The sequence below is a fragment of the Crinia signifera genome, chromosome 4 (genome assembly GCF_055691185.1).
Source record: "Crinia signifera chromosome 4, ASM5569118v1, whole genome shotgun sequence".
Taxonomy (NCBI): Eukaryota; Metazoa; Chordata; class Amphibia; order Anura; family Myobatrachidae; genus Crinia; species Crinia signifera.
Window position 1 is genome coordinate 265,947,161 of NC_139220.1, and position 22,051 is coordinate 265,969,211.

Here is a 22,051-nt window from a genome sequence, read left to right on the forward strand (position 1 = left end):
AGAGTGTATCAGGTACTATAGTACAAGGTATCACTACAAGAGTTAAAAGAAAAGGTAATTTATGTCAGCCGTGGAAAGCCACTGCTTGTCAGATGAAGAGGAACAAAAATACATCTCTCATTTGAGTCCTATTTGCATAATTAGTCATCCTCCAATTAGCAGTACCTCTTGAGATTCACGTTTCTATATTTTTCTCCTGCTTCTATTTAGGGACACATTTGTGTAAGTGGACCATCACTCATTTGAACCCAAGCTGATCTTGGCTGGTTAACATTATCCCCTTTGCTTTAATTTCTTTCAATTAAAAATCCAACTTGCATGAATTAATTTGGGCTTGTTTCACCCCTTAGTAATTTGGAAGAGGTGTTTATTAGGGATACAATTATTAGGGGGGAGGAGGGGGGGGGGGGGGTGCTGTTATGAGAAAGCTTGGTGCTATTTCTGACTTGAGAAATACTTCGGGTCCCCTTCAACTTCATTACATCAATAATCAGCAATGAAGAGCAGATGAGATATTTAATGATTACGTGAAGCAGCCTGATAACTGAGTGGCAACATATAATTAGGGGAATCAGTCTATCACAGAAGAAATAATGTGTGGTCAATTTTGAATGAAAAATATGACTTCTAAGGATTTTTTTTTTAATTAGAGAACAATGGGTCTAGTTAGCAAAAAGCAGTGATACAGTAGAAACAATTCTTGACTGCTGCATGGAAATCTATCACTGATATTTATCATTAAACTAGTTAAAAGTCATTCAAAATGAAGGCTTAGTACTCCCCGTCCATATCCAGGAAGTTTGAAACATATCATTTTGGTTTCATTTTCTGTTAAGGAGTCATTTGGTCTGTTGAGTGGCCTCTGGTGGTCACTATGGGTACTTCACCTCAAAAAGGTGAGGAGTTTTTGCCTTTTATATATAGTGATGCCGTTGTTGTATGTGTGCAGTGCTGAGCATTTTGTTTTCTATCGCAGCCTCTAACATATATTAAGATGGTGATAGAGAACAGAGGATTGATATGGTGACAAGTACAGTACCTCTCAAATATACACATAGGAAAGCTTCCATTGGTTTACAAAAGAATCACCTATGATAAAATGGCTTGCAAAAATTCATGCAAATGATTTCTGCAGCAAACTAGTACCCCTCACTGCCCCTCTTGGCATAATTGTACGCAAGTATGGAGAAAGCGACCCCTCCGCAAATAATAAAACAGGAGTCCACTCATCTTAATATAGTCTATTAAGCTGGGGGTATGCATTGCGGGATGGGGCTTGGCTGCAGAGGGGCCTTACCTGTTGGCTATCTACTGTTCTTGCCATGCCACACCTCTTATACAGCATGACAGGCAGGCTGAGGAAGCCCCTCCCTCAATGTAATCTCCCATGATATATGGTCACTGGCCACACAACACTTATCAGTGGCTTAGCTGCATATGTGGCAGACCCTGCGGCAGCTTGGGGGAGCGGCGCCAACAGGATCTGTGGTGGGTGCCACTGGCTGAACTGACAGGCGACCCAGGCAGCAGTGAGCGCTGAGCTGGTCCAGCCCTGTACATATCTAATGAGTGGGGACCCAGTGCAGTGTATATTGATTGAGTGGGACCTCTCCCCGTGCATATGTAATGAGCGGGTCCCGGGCGCTGGAATTTATTTTTGGCAGGGGGAGAAAGATTTCTAGCTACGCCACTGACTCTTATGCTCTATCCCATCATCCTCTCCGGCCCTGGTTAAATAGTTAATGTTAGCCCTCTCATATGAGAAAATGTATTCTCATTACAGAATCACTGTATGCTTTGATTTAACTAAATGCTTTATTATGGCCCTCCTACCTTTTGACTGTCTGTAAATACCCTGTTTGTTGTATCACTGTCTCCTTTTGTAAAGCGCAACGGAATATGCTGCGCTATATAAGAAACTGTTAATAAATAAATAAATAAATACATTATAAGTGATGCAAAGTTTGCAGATATAACAAAGAAATAATAGAGAATGTCAAATAAAAAAGTCAGAAGCGTACGTTGCCTATTATTATAGTATAGAACATAATACGTTCTATGTCCTAGTGTCCGGTCTCAATTTCTACAGTGCAGTACAAGTATTTCATTGCTCTCTTGTCAGCAAGAAGCTCTGTTAGCGGTTAATGGCTTGAATGGTTGAGTTAATGAGGTGCAGTTGATTGCATATTTGATATTCAGGAGACACATTCATTAGCTGTCTCACTGTATATTGCAGCTCATATGGCTTAATTTGAATACAGAGGAAGGTTTGGATTGGAAAAGAGGAGGCCTACTGAGAGCTCCGTGTCATTGGGGACTTTTCCAGCATATTCAGAGTTGTTAGAGATTAATAAAAAGCTAGTTAGTCTTCAGTATGAAGTGTGTAGACACAAAGACTCCTTGCACTAGAAAAGTCAAGTCAAGAATTAGAGTAAGAAAGAAGTTATTGTCTTAGCAGTCACTTTGAAACACTTTCTCATTGATGCTCCTTTAAGCACTGTTCGGATTAACATTTAAGTTTTAATCATATCATCAACTTCAATGATCAGAGACCAGTAAGCTGTAATAGTTGCCAGGATGCACTACTCCCCTGGGGGGGGGGGGGGGGGGGCACTGGTCAGCGATGGGCACGGGGAGGGGCAGGGAGCGCCTGCACAAACGCAGCAACCAATGCCTGGGTTAAAAAAACAGCGTAAGAGTCATTTCCATGGCTTGTTAACCAGGTGTAACCCACTGAAAACCCTGCTTGATTCCCAGGTAAGAATCAAGCAATGGTCATTATTTCCACTGACAAAAATCCCGGGTCGCTGCGCGTTAAAGTGCAGAAACCTGGGATTTTTAAGTCACTGAGCTTATTGCACTTGCTGTATACTGTATGTACCTCTGAAAAGGTAGAAAGGATCGGGCTGAATCACACTTTAAAATGAATATGATTGCCCCTTTACAATGTCCGAACACCAAACTCGGACATCACGACATTCCGCCTTTAGGGGTAAATGCTAAGTCTTATGTATTTAGCACCTTCAAGAACAAGGGTGGCCAAACCTGTCCTCAAGATCTACCAACAGTGCATGTTTTCCAGGCAACCTGTGGATCTATAGTAGGAATGAATGCAGCAGGTTTGAAAATGTGACAGTTGGTAATGACTACAGCTGTGCACCAACTAGGTGATTTGGATAATGTGGACAGTTGGTAGATCTTGAGGACCGGTTTGGCCACCTCTGTCCTAGAAGATAATAGATAGCGGTTGCTATGGGCAACATCCCATCTTCAATACAACTCCCATCTTAGTAAATTTACCCCTTACCCCATCTGTCAAAAACAACAAACGACATCAATATTTTTCTCATTTAAGTATATCAAATTATATCTACATACATTATTTTTTGTGTACTGTATTTTGGCACGTTGGTCCTCCTACTATTGGAATGTCATTACTGAGCTTAACAACCCCCACTCCAAAAACGTATATCATCGGCAGTCTCAGAAAATACAATATCACTGCTATATACAAATGTGCAGAAAGCAGGGTTAAAATTCTCATTTTCATGTACAGACCCCTTTTAGTCTGACAGAAAACAAATAACAGAGCAGCTACATCTGCGTTTTTATTAATGCATAGTATTATTACCAGCAATAATGGCAGCGCTGAACCACAGCAGTGATAACACAACAAGCCCGTGCATTAGAGAAAAGATGAGTTTTCAGATGAAAAGAAAGATTGTATTCAATCCGAGTGCAGAAAAAAAATTCAATTCTACATTACCTCTGATTTTGATAATTCGTCACCCTATCTGAAGCAAAGTGCATTTCCATTATGTACAAATAGAAATCCAGTAACTGCCGCCTGGAACCCATCTAAATAACTGAATAAACATAAAGCACACTCCACCTTGCAGTTTCAGTGCATGCTATTTACCGCTCTACATGTAAAGCTCGATGAGAGGTCCTGTTTGCTTTCAGGATTATTTACTGAGCCTATCAACCAATACAAGTGACTTTCCATTCATTGCTTCATTTTGAACAGCAGAATCTTTCTGCACTCTGGCTGCGGCTAACTCATGTTCTCCAAGATGTCTAGCCATGTGAGATGCAGCAGGGAAACAGCTGGAGTGTAGCTGTAGCTTATCATGTATTTGCACAGGTATGCAAATGCATAATAAGCTAGATTTATATTGCAATGAATGATTCGAATGAGTCACATGCATTGATTGATGGCATTTCGCACAAAAGAACTAGCTTTTGTTCTATAGATGCACAGTTCTGCGGATAGAAATTTCAAGTTCATATTTAGGGTGACATTCTATGGGATGAGAAAAAATCGCGTTTTTTTTATCGCACCACTTCGCCCTTTTTCAAATCGCATGATTGGGCCGTTTTTCGCATATTTAATGAGATGCGAAAAACGGGCCAAATAGTGCGAATAGGTGCGAGGTGGTGCGATGTCTTTAGTCCTGAAAATGTACGATTTTCATGTGAAATTTTTCGTGAAAATCGCACGTTTGCAGGAAAGCGCAAATAATAAAAAAAAAAAACGAGCGCGGGGTCCCCCGCCAGAGCATAACCAGCCCCGGGCTCATTGAGCCGGTGCTGGTGACATAAAATCAGGGTCCCCGACAAATAGGGGTCCCCTTGATTTCATGAAACCAGCACCAGGCTCAAGGTCCGGCGCTGGTTCCCAAAATACGGGGGACAAAATGACTAGGGGTCCCCCGTATTTTAAGAACCAGCACCGGACCCAACCAGCCAGCGGGGTAATGCCACAGCCGGGGGACACTTATTATATAAGGTCCCGCGGCCAAAGCATTATCCCCGTGGCTGGTCAGCATGGGCAGGGGTCCTGGGGAAGTGGGGACCCCCCCAATGAAGGGGTCCCCCCCCTCCAGGACTTACCAGCCCATGCTGAAAGTCCGGGGCTGTCCCCGATGCCCCTGGGCGGTGGGCATCGGGCTGATGGATTGTGTAAAAAAAAGCAGAAAAACTATTGTTTTCTACTGGCGAACTATGAGTCCCAGCAAGCCTCCCCCGCATGCTGGGACTTGGAGAACCACAAGTCCCAGCATGCGGGGCATTAAAGGGCCCGCTGGCACTTGTAGTTCTACAGTACAAAAAATAGTTAAATAAAACACACTGACACCCTGAAAAATAAAAGTTTAATACACACATAACACACACATACTGATACTTACCAACCTTGAGCCCGTAGGTCGGTCCCTGGATCCTGGGTCCGGGCTCCGGGGCTCCAGGGCTGAAGAGTCCGGTTCCGGGGCCTTGGTCCTGGTTCCGGGGCTGGTCCTGGGGTTCCGGGGCTGGTCCTGGGGTTCCGGGGCTCCAGGGCTGAAGAGTCCGGTTCCGGGGCCTTGGTCCTGGTTCCGGGGCTGGTCCTGGGGTTCCGGGGCTCCAGGGCTGAAGAGTCCGGTTCCGGGGCCTTGGTCCTGGTTCCGGGGCTGGTCCTGGGGTTCCGGGGCTGGTCTGGGGTCCAGGATCCGATGAAGTCCACAGGGGTACCTGAGGAAGGAAATCCTGCTCACCTGGTCCCCGGCGACGACATCGGCATCCTCTCCGGCAGACGCGCTGCTCCCGGCTGCTGTGGTACCCGCTCTCGGACTGAAGAGGCGAAGAGATTTTCATCTTCCGCGCCTCTTCTCAGAATGATTCCATTGGCCGGCTAGCTGTATGGTTTAGGCCTGGTACACACCAGAACGATCCTGATTGTAAGTAGATCGTTAGCAGATTGTGTGATGGTCGCACGATCTGTTGGAGCACACGATCTGCTAACAATCTGCTAACAATCTGCATCCAATCTGATCCCAATCCAATCTGAGTCTGTATCCAGTTGAATGGATCTTTTACAGATCCTGCCTGCAGCAGGATTGGAATTGGATCTAAACATGCAAAAACATGCCCAATCTACATACAATCTGCATCCAATCGGTCGGAATTGGACCCAGATTGATGGAAATGAGCCCTAATCGTTCTGGTGTGTACCCCCCCTTAGGTCCTGAGTTATTTAGTTTTGCAAGAGAGCAGTTTGTGCATAATGCATAAAATATGTGTAAGTACTGTAATAAGAGTACAGTTTCCTGACTTTGCTCTGTTTTCATACCTATGAGTGTCGCAGACACAGACCCGCATGCTGTGGGGTCAAGGTTACCTTCATCCCTAGTGAGAACAAATCATACTGCACAGCGTGCGTGAGTTTTTGTTGGTTTGTTGAAGTTAAGGCACTACCTGGGGAGCGGTAAAGCTGGCCTGATCTGACCATGACATCCTAAAGACTGCAAAAGCCTTCGTTCTACCCATACAAAGGTCTATAATTGCAGCAATTAAAGGATTTGCTGTTCATTTTCCTTTCCTAGAAAATAATAAAAGAGTCATAACAGAAATTGATAGAATGTTGCCATGTCGATGCCGAGTTGGCATCGTAATGGCGTGTGTGAGGCGATATAGTGCAGTTCCTTTATTTTGGTAGCACAAACAGCTCCACAGAAGACTGAAAATGAATTAAATAGAATAAACTGTACATTAAAAAGTTGGCCAATAAAAATAATAGATAATTACTAATAGCAAAACAACTGACTGCCTCTGAGTCAGCGAAGACTTCTGAGACTTACGGCTAGCTTACTTAGTAGCTTTTAAAATATTTAATTTTGTAAGTTTCAAAGATGATAACAACCTGCATAAACTGTAGTGGATGGGATGCTATACAAAGGGTCGGTGCCTAAAAGTTAAGGTAGCCATACACTGCCACAACTGTGGCAGCAGTGTAGAGCCATCTGACCCCCCTTGAGACGCGCAAGACCACGCATCAGATTGGATACTAGTTAGAGTAACCAGATGGCAGCAAATTGGGCATCACTTCCAGCCCCCTGTGAAAGTGGGCAAGTCTCCTGGATCGCCGACAGATTGTCTCTAGCCGTCAGACTCCACCATCAGCCAGAAAACAAACAGGGCCACTGAGAATTAGGCCACACGCAGAACATTTCACTGAGGCCTGGCGTACCTCTCGGCGGCCCTGACAGCAGATAATGCAATTTTTGATGGATCGCAGCATTGTAGCCATGCCCCAATGTAAAAGGAAGGTAATCTTGGCATTGTATAGCAGAGAGCATGACTATGACTATGAAAACATGGTTTCATGATGCCCGCACAGCCTCCTAGAGGGCACCATGCCCCCAAACCAAGCTAGAGCCTATTGCTCATGTGCAGATCTCTGGGAAAATGGCAGCCATATCTTGTTCCCAGATGACGTCTCTAATGCACATGAGCAAATAACCAGGAAAATGGCTGCCATGGGATGCCGGAGGTAAGTATAATTATATTGGTGCAGTGCAGAGGTGGAACTACCATTGGTGCAGCAGGTGCATTGCATCGGGGCCCCTGAGGAGTAAGGAGCCCACTATTGCTCAGACCAGCAGCTTGTACCCCTGTCAGTCACTGGTGTCGGACCCAAATTATACTTTTCCACCTGGGCTCACCAGATACAAGTTCTGCCACTGGTGCAGCATGTGCGGTGTGTGCCCCAGGGACCTGTGCACCACACACCTACAACCCATTAGATACTGTATGCTTATGTAAGGTCTGTCATTAGACCCATGAGTGTGCTGGGATTCATACTATTATTTAGAGCTACAGACAGTGCTGAATAGAGGAACCTTAATGGCCACACTATAGATAGATAGATAGATAGATAGATAGATAGATAGATAGATAGATAGATGAATGTATAATGAATATATACTATACAATAAAAGGCTAACTCAGCTCCTCACCTCTATGGGGGAATTCAAGTGATGTGCATTGCACCATTCAGGTGTGCACAGCCGTCTGCAGTGACATTGCTGGTATGTTGTTTAGTCAGACTGGTAACTACTACTATTAATATACAGCCATTATACCATAGCTGAGGTGTCAGCCTTATCGCTGCACCTTCAGTTCCAGATGTTGTCTACTTTCCAAGTGAAGAGGGCATAATAATGCATTTTTTGATAATGCGCATTCCAACAATAGCACCCTGGACACTCTTAGGGCCAGATGTATCAAGCTTCAAAAAGTGATAAAATGGAGAGTGATAAACAGCCAGCCAATTAGCTCCTACCTGTCATGTTACAGGCTGAGTTTGAAAAATAACAGGTATGAGCTGATTGGCTGGTTGTTTATCACTCTCCATTTTTATTACTCTTGAAGCTTGACCCATCTGGCCCATAATCACCAAACTGTACTTCCTGTCACTATTGTAATAATATTTGTTGCAGCATTGATAACTCAGGGGAATGCCAATTTATACACTACTCTAGTTTTTAACATAGCGTTGATTGTGCTGCCAGAATTGCGGATATCAAAAGATGGCATTGGACCTTTTTCGCTGTGTAGGCCGGAATGAAGGGATATCAGAGTAGCTGTTGTTTTTAGTTCTATAGAGAATAGCTGTCTCTGCCTGGTGTACAGAACAAGGACTTGATAAGTCTGAATTCAGTATCCTCTGACATATGCCATGATGTTCAGTAGTATTTTCTTGAAGTGGAGAAATTACAACCCAAGGCCCTTCCTCCCCCCAAAGACAACATTATTCTCCTTGGTTCATGCTGGCAAATTAAAAACGTAAATTTACATCTCTGGTAAACTGTGCTGGACATTTTTATTATCCTGTGAAAAGACAGGTTTTAAGTTGCAGAGCTCGGAGCTGTGGCAGGAAGCTTTATGAATGATGGGTACAGGCAGGGCATCTCCTGCATACAAAGTTCATCTGCTTGGTAAACAAAACAGAGAGCGAGTACAGTAATTTAAGTGTATTTATCGATGCTAACGACAGAATTTCACAAGCCTTATAAACCAGTGTTGTCTTAAGGACCTAAAGCTAACAGATCACTCTTTCATTTTCTCTTTTCAAACACCTTACTGTGGTGTCACAGCATTTACCAATCAATAATAATTTACTTCTGTGTCTGCGCTAAATCCTTACCGCTGACTGGCACAAAGAATTATTTAAAGAGAAAAAGACATTTAAAGTCTTGGCAACAGTGGCTCGGCCACCACCAAGGCAACGTTGGGACATGGTCAACCCAAAGAAAATTCTTCCATCTGACATGCAGAGCACTACTAAAACCAGCACTAAACCCAAAAATGGATTTTATTGTGTTCTGTCTGGAACTTTCTTATGGCCATAGGTGAATCTAGGGGGTGGTCCGGGGGTGCACCGGACCACCCATTAGCCCATTTTGTAGCTGATGGATGGGACTTTCCAACGAGCCCAGCGCAGTGTCTCTAGCCCCCTGGGAACCGGAGATACTGCCAGGCAAAGCTGGAACGTTTTCCCTATAGGATAACATGGGACCCGCTAATTCCAACCCCCACCCAGTTCAACGGCTGCCAGTTCCTCCTTCGGCATCACTGAAGCTCGAGGTTGATCTCAGTCGAACCCAAATCGCTGGGCCTTCAATATGATACCAGGCTGGATCCATATGGGTTAATTAGTTCCAGGGATATTGAGGTTAAACCGTTTTTTTTTTTTTTTTTTTTTTTTCATTTCTTAAATGTAATTTCATGACTGTTTATGTTCTTTGATGGCAGATTTCTCTGGAACCAAACAGCCTAGATTCACGCGACCAAAATCATTCAAAGCCAACTCAAAAGTTCTTCAATATGATACTGGTCTCATGTAAATGGGTCAGTTGGTTCCGAAGATATAGCTGGTTGGTTAAAGGGGGGTAGGGTCTCATGTAAATGGGTCAGTTGGTTCCGAAGATATAGCTGGTTGGTTAAAGGGGGGTAGGGAGAGGGGAGTGGTAGTCTCTCCCCCTCACACCAGAAAATGATCCTGGGACCATATTGCCGGGTAAATCCCTGCATTTTCTGTTGTGAAGGGGGTATTATTTTAAACAGCCGTGACCTGCAGTGCTCTGAATACAGCCGGCAGGCCCCTGCTCTCTGCCCAGCTGTCAATGACTGTCACCCCTGCAGCTTCCGCTCCAATTCTTCTCCCCACTTTCACCTCAGCCCGCCCCCCCCCTTTAATCATGTGGTGCTGGCGTGCTCCCCCGATGTCACGCACAACAACAGTGCGCACAATATTTCAAATGTCCACTCGGCTAGAGGGGACACCAGCTCTGCTCCTCTTCCCATAGAAGCAGCTGCACTGCTCTCCATCTCTCCCTGCAGCAGCAGTGAAGGGTCATATAAAAATTTACAGTAAGTGGCACTTTAGGGGGCATTGCTTAAGGGACGCTACAAGTGGCGGTATGTGGGGGCATTATTCATAATGTGTGGCTTAATTCTAATTCATAATTCTAGATTCGCCTATGGTTATGGCATGGCGTTTTCATGGAGACATGCATGCTATTGTACAGTATGGACATGCATCTTTACTGCACTGGGGGAGAATGTTTACTGAACAAATCACATCATACCCAGCATTTGACCATTATATCTTAATGTCCCTGTTCTGGGTATGGGACACACACACACCAATTCCATTTCTGCCACAGGGCACCAAAATATCTAGTTATGGCACAATCACTATCAGAACCACATATGCACTACTTCCTTGCCACTACTGTATTAATATTTGACCTAGCATGGATACACCCCAGGGGAGGGCTTTTACTAAATCACACTAAATCAGTTGCAGCAATGTACAATGGGCAAAAGTGGACGTAGGACGGCACCATGAAACTTGAAGACAATACATTAGTCAAATCTCTGACCAGCTCAGTGATGGTACAGAAGTATGCACACACTAATACTGAGAAACGTGTCAACCCCACCCCTTTTGGTTTTGCCAAGATGCATAGAACAGTACTTACTCATTTCTGCTTTTTATAACACCCTCAGAATAAGACGCTGTAGGCATCATACCAGGTTTAAAGCAGTTGAAAAACAAAGTAATTATGCCCAGGGAGAGATTTCAATTTATGTCAATTTATTTGAATTAATTGCAGCACCAATAAAGAATTAAAAATAAAAGTGCTTGCATTTTAATGTTCCCCATATTAACCTACTGAGATGACTACCTCACACTCCTTGTTTACGCTCATATCTAACAATGTATAATAATCTTCTCTGCATTATTAGAGACCGCATGGTTTTTATCGCAGTTCTAAGTGCACAGCAGAGCCTAAAGCATGCTATTTAGCAAGGAACACCATGCCTCACTGATCTCCACACTGCCACTTACCTGCTGCCGGATCATAGAGATTACAGACCGCACTGCTGGGTGTATCTGTTGTGCCTGACACTAATGGAACATAGCAACAAGTTAATTTATGGTGCTGCACTCTATGGTATATAATAATTTATATATACATTTTTTATAAGATTCATAACACAATGGATAATACATATACTGTAGGACCTTTTTCAGGTCATCCCTGGATGTCAGCTGCCCACCTACTTCCCTCAGAATGTGCACACAGATCTAAGGTTGCTCTGAGCAACCTTAGATGTGCTTACACATTCCACATCATTCGATGATGGCCGACCATCGAATGATGTTGGTGTTCCCCTGCAGGCTGTGAATGTTTATATAAAACATTCATTCGCATGCCGTACGATCGTACGCGCTGTGTGAATGGTGAGCCGGCTTACCACCATTCACAAGGCGGGATCTGGTTGACTCGCAAGGATGCAAATTCGAATCCGAGTATATTAACCAGAATAACCCCCATAGGGAATTACATATGACAGACCCGATTATCAATTGTTAAGACTACGATGTGTGCGTACTGTCGTCTACATACACACAAAAGATATTGTAGTATAGTTAGATGTAACGGCTAGGTTTAATTCTGTAAGGATGGCCAAATGGGTAGCAGGGCGCTCCTGCCTCAGGCTCTACTACAAGACCGCGGGAGGCCAATACAGAAATATAGAGATGACAAAGTAATGGGCCAGGTTTCCTGGTAGTGCCTACAGGCACAATCCATTGGTGGTTATTTAATGTTCTTTGTTATACATAACACGTCTTAAGTCAGTTAAAATGTATATGGATAGAATGGATTATTAACTGTGAAATGAACGTGTGCCATCTGCCAAATCACAGGAGAGGTAAGTCCACTAGTGACTGATGGGGCAAACGCAGGATTCTAACAGACAGGTTTCCAAATGTTTGATTCTGGAACAAATGATATATACTGTACATATCAAAGAAATCACAGCACACAGTAGAATGGTTAAAGTTAAAACGACAATATGTAGTTATTAACAAGAATAGAATAAAAATATTGTAATAACTAATAAAATGCCTGTTATGGTGAATGTTTTTTGTTTGTTTGTTTTTTGCCTTGATAACAAATACTAAAAACATTATTTATTGTGCTTATTAACTGTCGCATTTTCAAACATGCAGCGTTCATTCCTACTATAGATCCACAGGTTGCCTGATAAACATGAACTGTTGGTAGATCTTGAGGACAGGTTTGACCACCCCTGCTCTAGATACATTGGGCCCAGTGTTCCTGCATGTTAAGATGGTACTGCCTGTGCATGTCACTCTGTATTCTGCGACCTTGGGATCTTTGGTCAGGGTTGCACTTACCAGTGCTGCTGGCCCCACCCCCTTGATACAATGTAATGACATCATGTGCTCAATTGGCAAAGGGTGCATATGTGCCCTGTTATGGCCCTTTCCATTCTTAACCTAATAGTATTAAATCCCACAGGCAAACATAACAAACATGGGGCAGATGTATAAAGCCTGTCGAAGAGAGAAACTGGAGATAAAATGGAAGGAGATAACGCACCAGCCAATCATCTGTGTTTGAAAAATGTATGTTAGTTGATTGGCTGGTGCGTTCCACTTTATCTCCACTTTATCTCTTCACCAGGCTTAATACATCTGCCAAAAAAATGATGGGGAGAGGACGGGTAGGGAGTTCGTCTGCACACTCTTAATGGGTCGTCTGTATTTTTATTTATGGACCCGTGTTGCCCGCTATTTGCAATTCACATGCGGGTGTCCCACTCAGGGTAACTTAAGATATACAGAAAACTGTGGTAGCACAAAAAGAGTTCGTGCTGAAAAAGAGTTACGCTGTTTGAGTGCACACTATATATTTTGATAATTTGTACTGTATTGTAATGATGGATACGATATAAAATGTAACTTTTAATAAATTTATTTTTAAAAAGATTTCCTCTTTATTTTTATTCCTTTATATTCTTGGGAACAAAAGAGGATTTGGTTATCTAGGTGAAATATAGGGTTAAAATCATACACATTTAAACATGGTGCTCATACAAAGAGATGAAATAAGAAAGTGTAAAGGAGTAAAGTGTTAAAAAATGTCAGAGCCCGTGGTCTGCTGCACTTAATTTGATATTTTTTAACAATGTTACTGTAGGTCTCCCCTGGGTCTTATTCTCCTGTGTATCTTTATTTGAAGAATCACTGTGAATAAACCCCAAATAAATATCCAAAAAACTGCAAAGGGGCTCCAACTGTCGGTTCAGACAGGGACCCCTACGGCAGCATAGGAATATATACTGAGGTAAACAGTGATAGACCAACTAGGAAACCACGCTATTGTATAAATATTAAAATTACAATCTAAAGGCGACATGTGCACATAAAAACTATACACAGAAAACCTTCTTTTCCCTAAAACCTTTTGGAAGCTAAAAATTCCAACAATACTATTACCAGCCGGGGCAAATACAATCCCCAGGATCGGAGGGAGTGGTATAACCTCAAACTTGGAGGAGATACAATAAACCCCACGCCAAAAAATCTCCCTCTCTTCTTTCCCCCCCCCCTTTTTTTCTTGGATAACGGGAATATGCTGAACTAAACGCCAATATAATTAGGCATCAGTAGTAATCAGCATACATCCCCATTTGTAATACATCTGAGTAGGTAACCGGCATAAGCCAAATATAGGCAAAAGTGCACAAACACGATAAGACCCAGGGGAGACCTACAGTAACATTGTTAAAAAATATCAAATTAAGTGCAGCAGACCACGGGCTCTGACATTTTTTAACACTTTACTCCTTTACACTTTCTTATTTCATCTCTTTGTATGAGCACCATGTTTAAATGTGTATGATTTTAACCCTTTATTTCACCTAGATAACCAAATCCTCTTTTGTTCCCAAGAATATAAAGGAATAAAAATAAAGAGGAAATCTTTTTAAAAATAAATTTATTAAAAGTTAAATTTTATATCGTATCCATCATTACAATACAGTACAAATTATCAAAATATATAGTGTGCACTCAAACAGCGTAACTCTTTTTCAGCACGAACTCTTTTTGTGCTACCACAGTTTTCTTAATACATCTGCCCCATGGATCCCATAATAAAACTGAAGCTCACAAAATGAATGTAAGCAAAACAACCGGGAATCAATGTTCTGAGATTTCAGATCAACACCTCATTACTTCATCAAAATATATATGTTTCATTCCTACTTCCTCCAAGCTGTTTGTTTTCGGAGCAGACACACACAAGTGAGATTATAATGCTTCTGACAGATTTGACTGCATGAAAATCGCCATCAATAATACAGATTACGCAAGGAGCGAGCGGAGGGGAGGCCCCCCGGCTGACTATCACAAAAAGCTAGAAGCCATTAGTCTTATTGATCTTGGATGTCCCTAGCACAACAGTGACACAGAATGGCACAGATTTTTCCCCCCTATTCTTCATTGTTTGACAGAGAAGCTTAAATGAGTTTGTCACTGGAGGGAAAAAAAGGGAAACTGATAAATCTCTTTACAATTTCACTATTCTCCATTCCTCCGAGGGATGGCAGACATGGCTTGAGTGTTAAACATGTCACAAGGTCACTGTGGCTAGCACTGGACCTTTGGCAAGGAACACAGGGGTAGATTTATCAAATCTTCTAACGGGTACAAAATGAGGCGTTTCCAGTTACAACCAATAAAATTCTAGCTATTGTTCTATAGCATGTGCTAGATTAATAAATCCTAGGTTCTGGTTGCTATAGGCTACACTTCCAAATGTTGCCTAGTGAAGTCTTGCTACATCTCTCCTATAGTGTACCGTGTGTAAATATACTTTTTTACCTAGGAGTTTCATGAAAAGTTGGCAAGTGGATACACGCCCTACCCCTCCCCCATTGCTGATGAAGCATGGCCCTTGATGACTATCCACGCCCTTGTCTGTACATGCACAGACAACGGAGAGGGTTGTCAATGACCCGCAGTAGCGCAGATCGACTGCAGCTTTCACATTAGGGGCCAGATGTATCAAGCTTCAAAAAGTGATAAAATGGAGAATGATAAACAGCCAGCCAATCAGCTCCTACCTGTCATGTTACAGGCGGGGTTTGAAAAATGACAGGTAGGAGCTGATTGGCTGGTTGTTTATCACTCTCTTGATACATCTGGCCCTAGGTGTTAAAATAAGGTGGCCAATCCCAAGATCGTCAGGATCCCGGGATTTGGCTTTAAAATTGCTGTGATTTCAATCCCGTGATTGGAGTCTCCAGCCTCTATACTGGGCAGTGTTATTTCTTGTAGTGTAATGCCTTCTTTGTGGAATACTCCAACACTACCGGGACAGTAAACCTGACTTCCCCATTGAAGTTGGCAGCCCTGACATTTCATGTGGCAATTCAATTACATTTATGATACCTTTCCTTATTGCACAATGGTGCACACTGTGTCATCATCGACATGCTTCCTGCACCTCCAAGCTGGGACTAGCTCTCTCCTGGAGTTGACTATTGAAAAGTTGGCACATTAGTGGGAACCCCGGAGACAGTACAGAGCCAGCGGCCAGACACAGAGGGACCAGATTCCTGACCGCTCACTACGCTTCTGCCACTCTTTAATATAAGGACACACATACCGCTCACTTCTACTCCACTATAAATACGGGTGATACTTTACATTGAGAGGAGGGGGTACTCATATATGAAAATTCTAATCAAGTGGTACGGGAGAGAAAAAAGGTTGGAAACTGCTGGCATATAGCAAGAAATCTATTGTCCTTTTTGTTTTGTTTTTTTAAATTGGGGACCCACGGATAAACAGGAGACACATTATGTGGGTTTAAAACAACTGGTAGCCAATCAGAACATAAAACCTCTGCCAACTTGATTATCTATGTAAATCAAAAGTGGGAGGGGCCATATCATTATGTAGCCATGCTAAACTGGGACTCCTGAAAAAATAAATAATGGAGATTGTGCTATCAAACTTACCCTTACATTAAATGTACATTAAAAAAACACTGATCAATATTCCAATATCTGTTTAGATTGATAGCATTTAGAGATTAATAGAGAATATAGAAATAGCAACACTAACGTCATGTCTAAGATTTGTTAAACTCCCTTTGGCTGTGCAATCAGTATGCCAAACCTTTACTTTTAATCAGTGGACTCAGTGTGTAATATAACCTGCAGCAGGGCAAGACTATTCTGGGTTTATAGGAATAAGGGAGTGTGTGAATAAGAGTGGCGGCAAGGGGTGTCACAGTAGTAACAGAGCATCTGCTGACTGCTGCAAAGCTCTGGCAAGTTAGAGAAAACATTTTTTTTCCCCAATCCTGATCTAAGCAAGAAGTTTGGCTCCTACTTCAGAAGATGTCTTCTCAGGATCCAACCAGATGTCAAGCTTTGAGGTTTGAACTGCTGATCATTTGGAAGAAGTTCAAAACCAGCAAGTGCCATTCTTATCTTGTCGCAGTAACACTCGGAGGTTTGGAAGTTCCTGTCACAACAGTAGGTTTGTATTTTTGGACCTGTATTATAGCCTACAGCTGTTAAGTGTTGCGGATCACTTCTCTGACTTATGACAGTTCTTTAATACACTATTATGCCTGGAGAATTACATTTAAAAAAAAAAATTTTTGCTTCACTGCACTTTTTAAGGATTAATAACATTTGCTAAATATGTTTTGTAAGCAATTTGTTACAGAAAACTGTCACATATATTTACAGTATATATATATATATATATATATATATATATATATATATATAGATATATCTATAATATATCTATATATATATATATATATATATATATATATATATATATATATATATATATATATATATATATACGTTGCTTTAAGACCATGGTGAGGTCTCTTTCATTGGCTGCTTGTGAGTGCCGGGCACGGGGAGATCTCTCCCAGAATAGGAATATATATATATATATATATATATATATATATATATATATATATATATATATATATCTTGAAAAAGAGTGCACTCACCAGATTTTCCAATCCTTTAAAATCAATTCTTTAATTCAGCATTTTTAAAAGGGGTATGGTCGACGTTTCGGGTCACTGGGGACCCTTTGTCAAGACAGCATTCAAAAGCAGCTCCATACAGCATAAAATCTAAAGCCTAAATGACCGGTTTAAATACCCACAGATACCATGGAACTCCGCCTCCTGCTAATCAACTTAACTCATTAGACACTTTATTATAGCACACTGCTAGAGGAATGCCCAGTATCATTAAAAAGCTCTATAAGTCCTTTGATGAAGTACTAGAGTAGCGCTCTAGTGAGGGAAAACATATCTCTAAACAAACTCACAGGTTACATAGTGAACCGTGTTACATACCAGTATGGAGATGCCGCTCGTAGCTCATGTCTATTCCGGCGTGCGTTCTATCTGACTCCATTTCCGCATTCACTTGCGGTTCATACACCGGAAGTTCCGGCTATACCACTGTGCTCTCCGACTAGAATCTCCCCGTGTGTACGCTTGTTCTAGCGCACGGGAGTTTTACTACGTAAATCTATTAAACTAGGCACATTTATCTCTAGTACCCTTTATTATGCACTAGATTTAAAGGTTATTTGGGCGCAGCGGTATCCGTCCCCTGGTAGGTGCTAGCACCTCCGGTCTCTTTAGGCTTTTACAATAAAGTGACATACATTTAAAATGACAAAAAAATGACACTGGTGGCCCTAATCTGCCCAGTCCAAAAAATGACTGCGTCAGAGAGGGTCAACCAGTGTCACCCTATCCCACATGTGCATTCTACCATTGTCTGGCGAGTTGGTACAGAAACCCCCCAAAAATGTGAAAAACTTTAGAGAGAGAAACAATTGAAAAAATTCCAGAAAAAATTCCAGAAAAAATTATTTCATAGGAAAAATACCAGAAATAATTATTTCGTAGAAAAAAATCGCTTTAAAGCCTAAAGCGATTTTTTATACGAAATAATTCTTTACGGTATTTTTCCTATGAAATAATTTTTTCTGGATTTTTTTCTGGAATTTCAGACATTGGAGGCATAGGAGACAGATCAAAGATCCAGATGCAAATTCACATCCCGCCTTGCGAATGGTGGTACGCTGGCCCACCATTCCCAAGGCACCTACATTCTCACTGGCTGCAAATGGATGTTTTACATAAACATCCATTCGCATGCCACTGGGACCCTCCCACATCCTTCGATGGAATGCTTGGGGGGGGCGGGAAGTGGCCCCCCATATGTCCGTCACAGCCGCATTAGAATGAGAACACCAGCGTTCTCATGGGAACACCCTTGAAATGCTGGCCGTTCCCATATGCTAATGAGCCAGCCCGGCACCCCAAGCCCCCCTGCCCTCTCCCCACAAATATGGGTGCGCACACCCGGAATCAGTTTGTTCACCATGGGTGCATGCACCCAGCGCTTGCACATGCGCATGGACAAACATCGGCCCCGTGCGAACGCACACGGGCCAACGAATGGACCTGAATAAATTCCTAGATGCATTATGTAATGAGAAGGGGTTTTTCAGGCCTGATTGCAAATCACATTTTTAAGCAAATTCACAAAACCTTGCTGCACTGCAGGTGAGGCAGATGTAACATGTGCAGAGAGAGTTAGATTTGGGTGAGTTGTGTTAAAACTGAAATCTAAATCGCAGTGTAAATATAATGCAGCCATTATTTACCCTGCACAGAAACACAATAACTCACACAAATCTAACTCTCTCTGCACATGCCACATGTTACATCTGCTATGGGCAACATCCCATCTTTAATAGAACTCCCATCTTAGTAAATTTACCCTTAGTAGTGGTGTTAACTTGTCAGAGTTACAGGGTGTTTTTCATGTTATTTAAAAAGATCTAGTGACTGGCAAATCTCCCTCTTTCTTCTAGAAATCCTGTCCTACAGATGAATTCACGCTCATTGTTGCCATGCCATTTGCCATGTGCGATTTCATGGCGATTTGAGCGATTTTAGTGTCTAATTCACTCCCGGAGGGGTCATAGAAAAGCATTGAGTTATAATGATGCAGCATTGCGTTTATGTACCGGGGGTGCCACATTGACAAACCAAACAAGCACAAGCGGGCAAATCACTGCAACATTGAGCGCGACTCCATTTGTACTCCTTGTTTATGTTCATTATATTTATTTTAATTGTTTGGTGGGGGTAGAATGGCTGCATGTTTTGAATTGTCAAGATTTATTAGTGCTCATATATCTTCATGGGCGAGCCAATGTCCCTACTGGGATATAGCACAAGTATGTCCCTGTGTCTTATTGATTTATGAAGCGTTGAACGCATTTGATTTATATGACTGTTTTGTAATTGTTGTCCTGTTTTGTCCTCCATTTCTTGTCTGTCACCATAATACCTTTAATCAATTAATTAGAAAAAAAAATAAATCAATAAATTTGCAATTTGTCAAAATAAAATTGAAACATAAGTAAACCGCCAACTATCGTTACATTTGTCTTTATTTATCAGATATGTTTTTTAGATCTGATATAAGAGGTAACTGGTGGAGAGTTTCTATTCTATTCCAATAGCCTCTTTTCACAGATATTGACAGCCGGAGTACTCTCAGCCAATCAGCTGCCTCCCTTCTGGATGGCCGCTGATTGGTTCAGAGAGCTCCCAGCCAATCTGAGAATGGCCAGTCAGTTGACATGTTATTTTACAATTCTAATACCCGCCGCTGCCCGTCCCGCTGATGATCTGATCACTGCCTGCTAGCTCAGCACTCAGCACTGCTCCTCACCACCTGCTAGCGCAGCGCTCAGCACCCTCCTCACTGCTCCCCGGTCAGGCATGAGCAAACAGGGAGGTCGGACATGATCTTATGCTGAACCACCGACCTCCTGATCCGATCTGATGTGCACGGGACCGCGCATCGGATCGCATCAGATGTCACACACGTGCGATTTTGGGCCAATTTCATCCAATTTATCTGCCCAAAGTGTCGAAATCGGGTGAAATCGGCCCAAAATCGCATAGTGTATGGGCACCTTTACAAGCTAGCACCTTGGCTATGAAGAGCTTACAGTATAACTCAGCGGCGTAACTACATTTTGGGCGCCCCCCCTGCCGTTAAAGGGCGGGCGCCCAGCCAGCCACCCGCCCCTCCGCCCGCCGCCCGCCGCACCAACCCCTGCAAACCCCCCCATCCCCAGTCTTTACCTGTGTTCAGTACGTACGCGCTGGTCCCGGCTCCCTTCTTTTGCTATGAGGACCACAACAAAATGTCCGCCCCCATACAGCAGACAGTTTCAGAGAACTATCTGCTAAATGGGGGCGGACATTTTGTGGTGGTCCTCATAGAAGAAGAAGGGAGCCGGGACCAGCGCGTACGTACTGAACACAGGTAAAGACTGGGGATGGGGGGAGGGGGGGTTTGCGGGGGTTGGTGCGGCGGGGTGTAACTATAGCACTGCAGCCCCCGGCGCCCGCACAAGCATAGCGCCCCCCCCCCCCCCGGTTGCGGGGGCTGCGGTGCTATAGTTACGCCACTGGTATAACTGCTTTAAACCAAGATATTCAATCACACACAGATGACACATACTGTACAGTACAGTATCTCCAGGCATATTAATTCACCACATTTCTGCACTGCCGGTTATGATTATTATTACTGCATTTTCCGCTATTACCTACTTGAACAGTATCATAATTTCAGTGCTCAGATTTTTTCTTGCACAATAAATAATCATGCCACATCTTTGATAAATGCTGACATTATACAATTAAATAAAAAGTATAGGATCACAGAGCTAATTTCAGTATAGACCCCATTATCGTGGTCCATGAGTGATTTTAAAACACTTTGGTCTGCGATCTCATGCCAGCATTACAGTTTACTGCGGATGTCTATTACCGCCTCCTGATGATACCAATAATAGAGAACTGGAGGAAAGATATGAATCAGGCTAAAATGGAACAGAAAACATGAAATAAAAACAGGTGTAATATTTAAAATGGATTAACTCAGACAAGGAATAAAGGAGACAGATATATATATACTGTGGTGAAACAAGGTTAGTTTCACCAGAGTTGTTTTTCCCTGGTCACAACTGCCCTGTAAAGGGTTAAGGAGCCTTCCAGCATCAGAGACAGTGCTTTGCAGTCAGGTAACTGAACCTGGTTCACTGCAAAGCCAGGACTGGGTCTCTGATGTGTGTTTGGGGGATAGATGGGTGGGCTCCCAAACATACGGCTCCAGTCCAGGTTTTTTTTAGACCTTTCACAGCCACAGGTTGGAAGTGGGCTAATTGCAGGAGAAGAGATTTAAACCTTGTTTAGTTTGGTGCTCATGGTGCTGATGCTCGATCGGGGCCAGTGAGTAGGGACGAGTGTTATAGTGTCAGGGACTTGGACTGCCAGTGTCCTGAGGCACTGAGGCACCGAGCTCGAGGAGCGCTGCATGGACAAAATATCCTCTGTTGTTGTTTGTTTGTATGTATGTTTGAACCTTATATTAAAGCAGAGTTTTGGCTTGTACCACATTAAATATTATTGTTATTATTATAATTTTATTTATAAGGCGCCACAGGTGTTTCGCAGCGCCGTACAAAGGAACAGTATAGGGAGACAAAACTTGGCATTACATTGAATAAATAACAAAAATAGAGTACAAGTAAAGGGCGCCACAGTTCAATACACATTACAGCTTAAAAATAAGTAGTGAGGACTCAATCAACATACAACTAGAGGCTTGAGGCCAATGATGGAGATGAGTATGCGGACGAAGATGGTCGCTGAGTGTTTGAGTAACGGAGAGCTGTGAGTGAAATGTGAAGAGAAAAGGGCTTTGACAACAGGAGGGAAGAGGGCCCTGCTCTGAGGAGCTTGCAATCTAG

General features: G+C 42.8%; 1 protein-coding gene across 2 annotated transcripts in view; it reads right to left on the bottom strand.

Moving 5' to 3' along the window:
* The window catches only part of UNC5D (unc-5 netrin receptor D), a 525,831-nt gene that overhangs the window by 240,192 nt on the left and 263,588 nt on the right, over nucleotides 1-22,051 (bottom strand). The gene's annotated exons all lie outside the window — the stretch shown is intronic.